This window comes from Macrobrachium rosenbergii, chromosome 10 (assembly GCF_040412425.1).
Source record: "Macrobrachium rosenbergii isolate ZJJX-2024 chromosome 10, ASM4041242v1, whole genome shotgun sequence".
Taxonomy (NCBI): domain Eukaryota; kingdom Metazoa; phylum Arthropoda; class Malacostraca; order Decapoda; family Palaemonidae; genus Macrobrachium; species Macrobrachium rosenbergii.
In genome coordinates this window covers 49,524,713-49,537,396 of record NC_089750.1, presented here as the reverse complement: position 1 = coordinate 49,537,396, position 12,684 = coordinate 49,524,713, and the positions used below count along the sequence as shown (strand labels likewise).

The window sequence follows — 12,684 nt, the reverse complement described above, 5'->3', positions numbered from 1 at the left end:
CACAGAGTGGAAGGTAAATTACTTCCAGACCCGGAATACTCCGGGAATGAAAGGTATGAGACAACAGGAACTCACCGCAAGGGCTGCCAGTAAAAAAACGGGCGGACCCCAGGTGTAGGACCGGACTCAATAACATATATATAAAAAAAGTAGAGACGGAGTGAGAAGCCCACTCCGTTAGATAAAATACACTATATATATAATATATATATAATTAATTAATAAGAATAAACAAGTGATGGTAAAAAGGAGCAAACCACTCCTGAGACCGGAGGGATCCGCCCCCTTCATATATTCCCCTCCTCTCGGACTTCCCCGCCAGTGAAACAAGGTGGGTGAGATGCTCGTCATGATAGGCCAGGTACATAACATAAGCCGGAGCAAGTGTAAACAACCCAACCAAGAAACCCGACGGGGAGGAAAGAAAGTGTGGGAGAGAGTGTTGAAAACCCGTTCGAGTCGGAGCCAGTAACACGAACCACCAATACAAACACAGCGATGCTTGGGACTGTATGGGAGGGAGCGAATCCCTCTACCAGGGGGAGTCCCTCAACTCGGAGAAAACGCCATCTAGCATCACCCGCACGAGTAGAGCAAAGCTGGGGGGGGGGGAAGGGGGGAGGTGGTGGGGTAGGGAAGAGTGGTAGGCTACGAGAGTGAAAACAGGAGACAAGGGAAAATGATTCACCCGCTCAACTGCACACACACACCGCTCCAAGCATAATGAAAACTTAGGAGGGTGGCCTACTACTGGGGAGGATGCGACCGAGCCTCAATGCCCAACTCCTGACTAGGGCAAAGCCTAATAAAATACCGAAGCCGGAAAAGCGTCGTCAAAAGCCTAGGTTAACGGAAGGAGTGCGGAAGGGAGGAGGAAGGCAAACAGGGAGAGAAATTTTGTGCCGAGAGCCAACCGGGACCGAAAAGAGGGGGGCAAAAAGGCAACTAGCCTAGAGGAGACACACCCAATGAACTCTATTCCTTCGAAGGAAGGAAGAGAACTAAGGGGCTCACTCTGCCACCCCAAAAAACGACCACGGAGGAAACAGCAACCAAAACTCCCTCAACCCGATGGATCCTCCACGCCTAGGGCTAAAGAGGAAGAGAACAACTGAGCCTAATGTAATAGGCAAGGGAAGACCACACAGGGTAATAAACCATCACACACAAAAACATAGAATAAATAAAAATGTGCTCAACGAGGTGCGTAGCCTACCTCGGGAAGCGGTTAGATCTGAGGCTGCCGCTACCTCAGGGAGGTAAACAATGAATAAAAACAAAACAGAGCACCAAAAAGAAAAATAAAATATATAGCCTTAATGTAGACTAAGTAATAAACAAGGAACCCAGCCTGGGGAACCTGGACGGGGCATCACCCTAATATGGACCGTAAGGCCAAGCAAATATATTAAGACTCAAAAAAAAGGGGGCCACCACAAGGAAACCCGCCAGGAGGAGAACCAGGGGCAAATAATAACATATAACGACAAGGAGACAACCCCAACAGAAAAAACTGATGGGGTCGCCTCATGATCGACATGGCTGGCAGGGGACGCCGTGGCGTCATAACAAAAGTTCTCATAATTGTGAAAACCAGAGACAATTACAGCCAAAATCGAACAAAACCCCACAATAAGATGGTACTCAACTTGGAGATGGTAAAGCTGCTCGATGACATGATTAATTGGAAGAATAATCCAAAAAGGGCACAAGCACACAAAAAAAGTGGTAGCAGACACGTGCTAGAAAATGGAATTAGGTAGGTGGCGCTGGTGTCGCCGAACTGGCGGGTGTTGTGTGTGGGGCTGTAACGGCTCACCGCTCTCTTCTGGGGGTTTTAACAGGAGATATCTTTCGAGTAAGACTCCGTGGTAGTGATCCTTCACTCACCCTTCGTTATACCGACGTCTTCCTTGGAGAAGAAGCTCGATCTGGGGTAGTAACCCCAGCTTTCCTGAAAGCTCTTTTTCTCTGGTATATCTAGCATTTTATACCTAGAAATTCGTGCAACAATGGAATTTCACCGGCTGACACGGGGCTGGACTCAGAAAACACCCTAAGGATGTAAAGCAGCAACTTTGTACCCTTAGGAAGTCAGTACTGCACTGTATAACCACATATACTCTAAATATATTTTAAATGATTACAACTGAACAAACAACAAGTAATTTGCACTTCTGTAAACAATCGTATTAATGTCTGTTTGCTTAATACCTCTCTCTTCTCTCTCTCTCTCTCTCTCTCTCTCTCTCTCTCTCTCTCTCTCTCTCATTAATGTCTGTTTGTTTAATACCTCTCTCTCTCTCTCTCTTTTTTTGCAGTGTGCAGTGTTATTTTACTACAAGATGGTACATTGCTGTGTTCTTATTTATGTGAAGCATGCAGCTATAATTACATTATTTGCTGCTAAGTATGAGAATGAATGGGCCTGTTGGCCACTTTCAGTATAAGTGCCTAAAACAGTTTGTTTTTTAGAGTTAATATCCTTTAATAAAATATAATTTATATACAGTAATTGTATTTATCAGTAAACATACTACAATACCTGTTTACTCCAGGTTTCAACCAATGATGTATGACTGCCCAAGTAGATTTATGATGTGTTTTGGAAGAATAAGGATTAATAAATTTATGTATGCTGTACCATGTAAATGCACATATGCCATACTTTATAAACACAGCAAGTGCATACTGTAGCTTACCTCAGTGTGATGCGTATGTGTAAGTATACAGCCACACATACTTGGTGCACATATACACATAAAACTTAGACTGAGACACAGATGGGGATGAAAAATCTGATGGAATAGATACTGATACTATTTCATAATGTGTTCAAGTTTCACTGGTATTCCATCTTCAAAAAACTTTTAAGCTTTTTATCAAATCAGTGAACATAAAAAAAGACAAAATAAAATTTGTATATATGTAACTTACCAAGTAATTATGTAGCTCTAGTTTCTAACTTGCACAGCAGCCTCTTTTGAAAATTCACGGTAGTGCTTCAATTGTTTTGTGTGGGTGACTACCCCCGCCTACTATTGGGGAACACTGGGAACTACTTGGCAGGCAACCTCAATTTGTTTCTGCCAGCTCTCGAGTAAACATCTGGTTGTTAGCAGGAGCTTTTTTCATGGTTTTTGGTTCTCTTTACTGGATTTTGGTGAAGTATTACCATTGTAAAGTATTACCATTGTATTTTGCATAGCCTTCAAGCTTGTTCAGCTTATTAGTATCCTTTAAGATCAGGATAGTGTTATTACTGATTATGTCTGATTCTGGTTCCTCAAGTTTTCGCTGCTGCAGTGAAGGATGTAAAACTAGATTGACTAAATCTTGTTATGATTCACATACAATTTGCAATAATTGTAGGGTAGGGGGCAGGAGTGTAGTAGGGAGAAAACTTGTGCTGGAGTGTAGTAGGGAGAAAACTTGTCCTGGAGTGTAGTAGGGAGAAAACTTGTGCTGAATGCAATGACTGGGATGAGAAGAAGTGGAAGGTACAGTCAACCCCTGCTTATTCATGGTCTTTGTATTTAGTTGTAGAAGTGCATTTCTTTCTCTATGGAACATATATACACATTGTTCACGGAAAATTCGCCTATCCACATTATTTTTCATAGAGAAATATTCACAGATTACTATATTTTCATATCACTTTTATGACTAAATGCACTTTTGGTGATAAAATTATTAAAATATTCAGGTATAAGTGTTTTTAGAGGGTTTTTTCGTGTTTTGAATTATCAAAATAGCCAGTTATAAGTGTTTTTAGAGGTTTTAACTATTCGTTGATTTTAGCTACTTGCAGGGCTTAGATCTCACCTAGACAAGCTAGAAAGGGATAGGAAGACTAAAAGCAGTCTCTAAAATTTAAAATAAATTAAGTAAAATCCACTCTGAAACCTAGTTTAGAAAGTCCTGCTATTCCTTCTTCCCCTATTCCCATATTTTCTCCTGTTACTAGCCCTCCTGAACATTAAACCACCTACTCCTGAAGATTCTGGCAAAATTTGCTTGATGCGACCCTAATGCCATTGCCAGTCTCGAAGCTAGGTTTGACAAGAAAATTAACCTTGTTTTTAATACAGTGGTGGAGTAAGGAGCTTCACTGCAAGTGTTAATGACCAAAGTGTATGCTGATAAAGTGACAAGTGACAGTGTTGGGGATGGCTCCTAGTCCCGCCGGTTCTGGATGAAGGTCACTGTCCTGCTCCCTGAACCATTTTCCAACACTGAATTTTATCTACCAGAAGTCCATTAGGCCGGTCTTGACTGGGTTATTTGCCCATGGGTAGTCACCCCCTCAGTTGAGCATGTTGCATGTTCCCTGGTATCAACAGAGAGCCACTGGAAAGGTGTCATGCTGGATGTGAACCAGTTGTTGTCTGGTTCTGACAATTCCGGCAGCGCCATAAGTGCTTTCTTGATTTGTCACGACCACCGAAGAGACATGCAGGTGAGGTTGGTTGCTGTTTTCAGCTTCCTGTTAAGCAGTACAAGAAAGCTAGTCTCAGCCTACAGCCTTCCTGCAGTTACGCTGTGGACCTCTCTTTCCCTGCTTCAGTCCAGCATCCGCTTTCCACATGGGACAGTCCCTCAACCTACTCTCTCGAGTGCCCTTACTTTGCTCCCAAGCGCACAGCAAACCCTCTCATCCGCCCGTCATTTTCCAGATGCCTGGCTCCTCTAGAGCACCCAGCACCCGCTCTCGAGCACCTGGTGCCATCTCCCTGAGTGCCCGGCAGCAGCTCCCAAGCGCCCGGCGCCAACTCTTCAGTACCAGTCTCCTGCTCCTGTAGATCAAGACGACCCATCATTGGCTCCCATTAACCCTTTAACGCCGACTGGACAATACATTTGTAACATAAAGAAAAGTTGTCTGTCGGGTGCCAAACAATCTTCTAGCCCTAATTGGGAAAGAAGGTGATGATTAAAAATGTCATCGACTACAAAATTTTTTTAAATATTGGGGAAAAATATTTGTAGGCCTTGTTCATTAGAAAAATTTTAAATCACGTTTGAGGGATGCTGGGAGTTCACACATCAACTGTTGTGTTGTTCACAAAGCGTGAATGCCCAGCTAATGTTCTATTATGAACAGGTTAAAAATTTCTTTCTTATTCAAAAGAAAGCATCAGCTGACTCTGCTGAAAATCTCAGAAATTCTTTAGTCACTTAGTTGTAATTTTTGCACCATTTTCTATTAGCCTTTACATAAAGTTTTATATATGAAAATGTGCGCAATTTCATGTAGAATACAACTAAAAATAACGCATGGTTGTAGCTCTTATCAATTTTGACATATTTTCATATAAATCACGATAACTGCCAAAATTTCAACCTTTGGTGAACTTTGACTCGACCGAAATAGTTGAAAAATGCAATTGTCATGCTAAAACTCTTATATTCTAGTAATATTCAATCATTTACCTTCATTTTGCAACAAACAGGAAGTCTCTAGCACAATATTTCGATTTATGGTGACTTTTTGAAAAAACTTTTCCTTATGTCCTCGCTTAACTCTGCTGAAAATCTCAGAAATTCCTAGTCACTTTGTCGTAATTTTTGCACTGTTTTGTATTACTATATACATAAAGTTTTTTATATATGAAAATGTGCGCAATTTCATGTAGAATACAACAAAAAATAACTAATGGTTTGTAGCTTTTTATCAATTTTGACATTTTCATATAAATCACGATAAGTGCCAAAATTTCAACCTTCGGTCAACTTTAACTCGACAGAAATGGTCGAAAAATGCAATTGTAAGCTAAAACTCTTACATTTTAGTAATATTCAATCATTTACCTTCATTTTGTAACAAACGAGGAGTCTCTAGCACAATATTTCGGTTTATGGTGAATTTTTGAAAAACATTTTTTCCTTACGTCCTCGCTAACTGCTGAAAATCTCGTAAGAGCCTGACGCCGTCTCTTCCAAACACGTGTGTGCTCGTGTGTTTGTCGTCCATCGGAGTGGACAAGATAACAAGAGCATCTCGTTTTCTTTGTCTAAAGGAATGTGATTTCAACCATACAATATTTTCGTCTGTTTCTCCCTAACCATTGTTGTCTTGATGTATGTACAATCACCACTACTTGCGTTGCCATGCAAGCATTCTAATCATGTACAGTGACCCCTCGTTTATCGTGGGAGATAGGTTCCAAGACCAGCAGCGATAATTGAAATTCCGCAAAGTACGAACAGCATATTTATTTATTTAATGAAGTAGCGACCTTGTATTTATTTCATTATTTACTATATGTATACATATATATTTAAAGGCTTTATAAACCCTCCCCACACTCTTATAAACCTTTCCCACACTATTAGCCTTTCCCACACTGTTATAAACACTTCCTATGCACTTAAACACTGGATTACTATTTTGATCTGTTATCAAATAGAATATGCATAAAAAAAGATCGTCCCATATTTGTAATGTTTACGTTCTGAGAATCAGCTGACTGAAGCTGCTCACTACTACCGAAAGAATTAGGAAAATAATTTTTTAGTTGCTAAAAGAAACAGATTATCACTGAAATTATTTTTAATTTTGTACATAAAAGTTTATGGTACAGTAATTCATATTTCATTGAATACTACATATATACTGTACATATGATCAGCACAGTAGCTTGGGACGAGACTAAGTCTTGACTTGACAAGCTGGGGATGAGAGAGTATACAGTATCCTTGAGTTGCTTACGTATGAAATTCGGATTTTAATTATTATTACAGTGATTAAAGATGAAACATCAACAGTGATAAGATATTCTCTTGTGTACCAATCACGTGGCTTGTCCGAGTGCCCGTGGGTATATACGAAGCTTCCAGTCCTTGCGCGTTGGTCTCGCAAGCCGTTCTTCTCGCGTAACATGATGAAACATCGCTGTTTTCTGCAATATGGCTGCCGATATGGCGGTACTTTTTAATTTTAATTTTTCGATGAATATTTCTGAAAAATCCGCGATGCAATGAAGCCGGCAAAGTTGAAGCACGATGTGGAGAGGGATCACTGTACTCATAATGTTCCATCAAATCTTCTGTATCAAACTGTGTGTATGTTTCTGTTTGTGAAGATGCCAAATGTCTCACCGCTCCGATGGACGATGAACACACGAACACACACGTGTTTGGAAGAGACGGTGTCAGGCTCTTAAAATCTCAGAAATTCTTTAGTCACTTTAAAAATTTTTACACATTTTTATAGCCTTATTTACATAAAGTTTTATATATAAAATGTGTGCAATTTCATGTAGAATACAACAAAAAATAACTCATGGTTGTTATTTTATCAATTTTGACATATTTTCATATAAATCACGATAAGTGCCAAAATTTCAACCTTAGGTCAACTTTGACTCAACCAAAATGGTCGAAAAATGCAATTGTAAGCTAAAACTCTTATATTCTAGTAATATTCAACCATTTACCTTCATTTTGCAACAAACAGGAAGTCTCTAGCACAATATTTCAATTTATGGTGAATTTGTGAAAAAAACTTTTTCCTTACTTCCGCGTACTATAACTCCGCTGAAAATCTCAGAAATTCTGTAGTCACTTTGTCGTAATTTTTGCACCGTTTTATATTAGCCGTTAAATAAAGTTTTATATATGAAAATGTGCTAAATTTCATGTAGAATACAACAAAAAATAACTCATGGTTGTAGTTTTTATCAGTTTTGAAATATTTTCATATAAATCACGGTAAGTGCCAAAATTTCAACGTTCGGTCAACTTTGACTTGACAGAAATGGTCGAAAATGCAATTGTAAGCTAAAAATCTTACATTCTAGTATATTCAATCATTAACCTTCATTTTGAAACAAACAAGAAGTCTCTAGCACAATATTTTTATTTATGGTGAATTTTTGAAAAAAACTTTTTCCTTACCTCTGTGCACGGTAACTCTGCTGAAAATCTCAGAATTTCTTTAGTCACTTTGTCAATTTTTGCACCATTTTATATTAGGCGTTACATAAAGTTTTATATATGAAAATGTGCACAATTTCATGTAGAATACAACAAAAATAACTCATGGTTGTAGCTTTTATCAGTTTTGAAATATTTTCATATAAATCACGATAAGTGAGAAATTTCAAGAGAGGTTTTTTTATTTTAACTCGACCAAAATGGTCGAAAAAATGCAATTGTAAGCTGAAACTCTTACATTCTAGTAATATTCAATCATTTACCTTCATTTTGCAACAAATGGGAAGTCTCTAGACAATATTTCGATTTATGGTGAATTTCTGAAAAAATACTTTTTTTACGTCCTTGTGTTACGAATTCATGCATTATTTTGTGATAATATTTTCTGTGTTGCTTTGATCGTTTTACAATTTGTTATATACCAAAATCATCGCAATTTAGTTTACAATACAACGAAAAAAATAACTCATTAGCTTTAACGTTTTGCTCACAGCGATTTGTATACAATTATATATGAATTTTTTTACAGCTGTCATATATTCCAATATTTATATATGATAATGATATTTTTTTTCATTTCTGATGGTTGCATACTAAACTTCAGGCAATGAGAAAAAAAGGAGCCAAAAGTGAACTCTTAATCTTAAAAACTAAGCATGCTGTGATTTTAATCTTAAAAACTAAGCATGCTGTGATTTTTTGAAAAAAACTTTCTTTCCACTTCGGCGCTAACTCTCAAACCGCGCCGGCATATGGCAGACACTTTTGTAAATAGAGGCTTGACGTTTAAGGGTTAATCCCCTCCTGTTGGTCTGATATCCTAATGTGATGGTCAGTGGGTTTAACCCTTGTGGTAAGTGAGTGGTCACCATCGGTCTGTTGGGCAGGAGACCTAACCTCCAGGTCAGAAGGGTCGACCTTAGCTTCATTTAATATTAAAGCTCACCTTTTGTGATCTTCTGAGGTAAATCCTTTGGTTCCTTCTATCACTTTAATCTCTCTGATGAGTGCCCCTTCCACTACCCTCCTATGACTGATGTTATTGCTTTTGTATATAAGCCTATTGTTTTTAAAATCCATCTTATGGTCCTTTTCCCAACAATGCCTAGCTATAGCACTTCCCTGTGAGTTGAGCTGTACTGCCCTTCTGTGTTCTTGGATTGTAGTCCTTATTCCCCTACCTGTTTCACCCACATATTTGTCTCCACAATTGTTGCAATTAATAATGTATACCCCTATATCATCTGCAATACTGTCTTCTTCCAATTTATTTTTACATACATTGTTTTTTTATGGTGTTTTCAAAGGTACACACAAATTTATATTTAATTTCTTTCATTTTTGATGTAATTGTTTCATTTTAGGCATATAAGGGAGGGCAACTATTTTCTTGTTTTCTGTATTCCATGTACTTTCTGCATTTTCCCTGTAAAAAATCCTCCTAGCTTTGTTGAGTGCCCTTTTTCTGAACCATTCTGGGTATGCTAATGTATCAAATTTATCAGTGTAATTTATTTCTTTATCTATCTTACAAGGCTCGCACGTTCTCATTGCCCTAAGAAATAAACCTGCTTGAACACCTATTTTTATATCATGACTGAAAAGAGAAGAAATGAATATACGAGTTTGTGTGTGTGGGCTTTCTATGTGTTGAATTCATATCCTGCTTCTTTCCTTCCTGTCAGGATGTCTAAAAAGGGCAGTTTATTATTGTTACTTTTCTCTAGAGTGAATTGGATGTTTTGTTATCAAAACTATTGAGTTCATCTAGAAAAGTTTCTATTTCACTTTGATCACCCTGCAGAATGGCAAAAATATTATCTACATGTCTCCACCAACCTTTCAGTTTTAAGTTAGGGACATTAATATTAGGAACTAGATTGGTCTCAAAATATTCCATATAGATACTAGCGAGTATTGGTGATAATGAGGACCCCATAGCTTCTCCATATTTGTGTTTGTATACTTGTCCCTCCAACGTAAAATAAGTATCACTAACACATAATTTGATCAGCTCAAGGAAAACACTTATTTCTATGCTTGGGCTGAAAATGCCCTCATTATCTTTAGTCTGTAGAAATTCTAAAACTTTATCTAAGGGGACATTAGTGAGTAAAGCTACTACATCAAAACTAACAGGGAAAATGCAGAGAGTACATGGAATACAGAGAACAAGGAAATAATTGCCCTCCCTTATATGCCTAAAATAAAACAAATCACATAAAAAATGAAAGAAATTAAATATAAATTTGTGTATACCTTTGACAACACTGTAAAAAACAAAGTATGCAAAAATAAATTGGAAGGAGAAGACAGTAATGCAGATGATATAGGGGGTATGTATAATTAACTGCAACAATTGTGGAGACAAATATGTGGGTGAAACAGGTAGGGGAATAAGGACTACAATCCAAGAATGCAGAAGAGCAGTACAGCTCAACTCACAGGGGAGTGCTATAGCGAGGCATGTTGGGAAAAGGACCATAGGATGGATTTTAAAAATAGTAGGCTTATATACAAAAGCAATAACATCAGTCATAGAAGGGTAGTGGAAGGGGTACTCATCAGAGAGATTAAAGTGATAGAAGGAAACAAAGGATTTACCTCAGAAGATCCCATAAGCTGAGCTTTAATATTAAAAGAAGCTAAGATCGACCCATCTGACCTGGAGGTTAGGTCTCCTGCCCAACAGACCGATGGTGACCACTCACTGACCATCAGATTAGGATCTCAGACCAACAGGAGGGGATTAACAACTCTCAAGAGAATGGAAACCAGGACAGCCATCATATAAATGACAGCACAGGGAGAAGTTCCAGAAGATTGCTGGGCCTTGACCCAGCCTGACCACCTTTCACATCTCTTGAAAAAGGGTCACAGTTAAGACCTGAAAGTACTCGAGATTCAAGTAATATGTAAATATTTACAAGTAAACAAGTTATGCACATGAATCTTGTGGGTTTCTCTTTCCATTATTATTATTATATTATTCTTATTATTATTGTTATTGAATATTATTTCTGCTTCAGCTGCATTTATTTTGTAGAAGACTTTTTCTATTTTCCTTATTGCGGACTTCTCTTCATTGGAGGTGCGTGCCAACAGCTCGCCTATATTTGTCATTTCATGGGCGAAAAGTAAAAAAATCTGGATTCTGCTTTTTTATATATTCTATACAGTTAGAATATTATGACATATAGTTGCTAAACACTTGTTGCCTCGCGTTTCGACAGACTCTTCTGTCATTCTCCAGCGGGAGCTAGTAGAGGACTGACAGGTTGCATAGGTCCTTCCAAATTTATACACGGGCTTCAGCGGGGGGTATTGGACAGCGAATTTTGATTGGTTGCAGTTGGTGAACTTCAAGCCAAATTTCTGTGGTGAAGCTCCATCCTAACAGATCTTTGCAACCTGGGAATATCACACATTCCAGTGTTCCCATTGGCCTGCCATTGCGGGATGTCATGCCGACTGACATCATCGGTAGTTTGGCTGCTATTGGGCGGAGGATGAATGTCATTATTTACTCTTTCTGTCGTAGTTGGGGGGTTGTCTCAAAGGGCGCCTCACTCATCAGGGGCATCTCCATTCTCAGGGTTGTCATTTTCAGGTATTTGTTGGATTTGGTGGGTGTTCTCGAATTTGTGGGTAGGAGCGATGCCTCCTGCGTTGTATTCGTTGTGGGTTTTCTCTCGGCAATGAGGAGTGCCTCCAGCAGGCGCAGACATCGAGGGTCGGCGGCTCTTCAGATTATACTTATATTTTGTATAATACTGTCGCGGGAGATGGAAATATTGTGGGTAGCACGGGCTTGGTTCATGATGGCACCCTCCTTGGTGTGGCAGGAGATCCTTTTTGACAGATGCATTGTGGTCATTCCAATTTAAATGCCGGGCCATCCTCGGACAGGACTTACAAATTGGTAGACCACGTTCTTCTGCTTGAGGGGTTCTCTTGCTGGCGGAGAGGGGTTATTCTTCATCACAAGATCACGGGTGCGGCAGTTCTTGTAATAAATTACAAGATTTATTTTCTTACTGTCTTTGGTCGGGGTGTCGTTCTCCATGACAATTTTCTTCATGGAGCGCTCGTCCTCACGGTACTGGGGATGCATCTGGTCCTTATAATATATCTTGATGTCGTCTTGGGGGGCAGGTTGTGCTCTCTCACCGATATACCATTTTTCCAGGACAGTTCAAATTTCTTTATTGATGAGTTTGTTTGTGAAACCATTATTCACCAACATTTGTGCAGCACGTTCAAATTCCTTGTTAGTGTCCTGCCAGGTAGAGCAGGGTGAGAGGGCCCTTCTAATGAAAGTCCTGACCGTCGTATTCTTAAACCTAGCAGGGCACTCGCTATCTCTGTTCAAGCATAGTCCCAAATTGGTGGATTTCGTGTAGACTGATGTCTTCAAGTTCTGTTCTGTCTTTGTGACCATAATGTCGAGGAAGGGGAGCCGGTCGTCTGTGCTGAACTCGACAGTGTAGTTCAGCACACTACATTGCTGGAACATCTGATGAAGGGCTTCAACCTCCTCCTCGAGCACTACCTGGGTACCTGAGTATTTTAATTGTTTTATCACAAAAAGTGCATTTAGTCATGAAAATGCAGTAATTAGTGAATATTTCTCAGTGAAAAATACCGCAAATGGGGCTTTTTGACCAGGCAAATGCCTTTTCCTTGGACGAGTTCATTTTGGTTGAGCCACCCAGTCAAGCTCCTTTCCCTTCCCCTTCCTCAACA

At 39.2% G+C, this 12,684-nt stretch overlaps 1 protein-coding gene across 9 annotated transcripts in view; it reads left to right on the top strand.

Moving 5' to 3' along the window:
* Positions 1-12,684, top strand: part of LOC136842619 (snRNA-activating protein complex subunit 5-like) — a 135,473-nt gene that overhangs the window by 61,774 nt on the left and 61,015 nt on the right. The window lies entirely within an intron of this gene.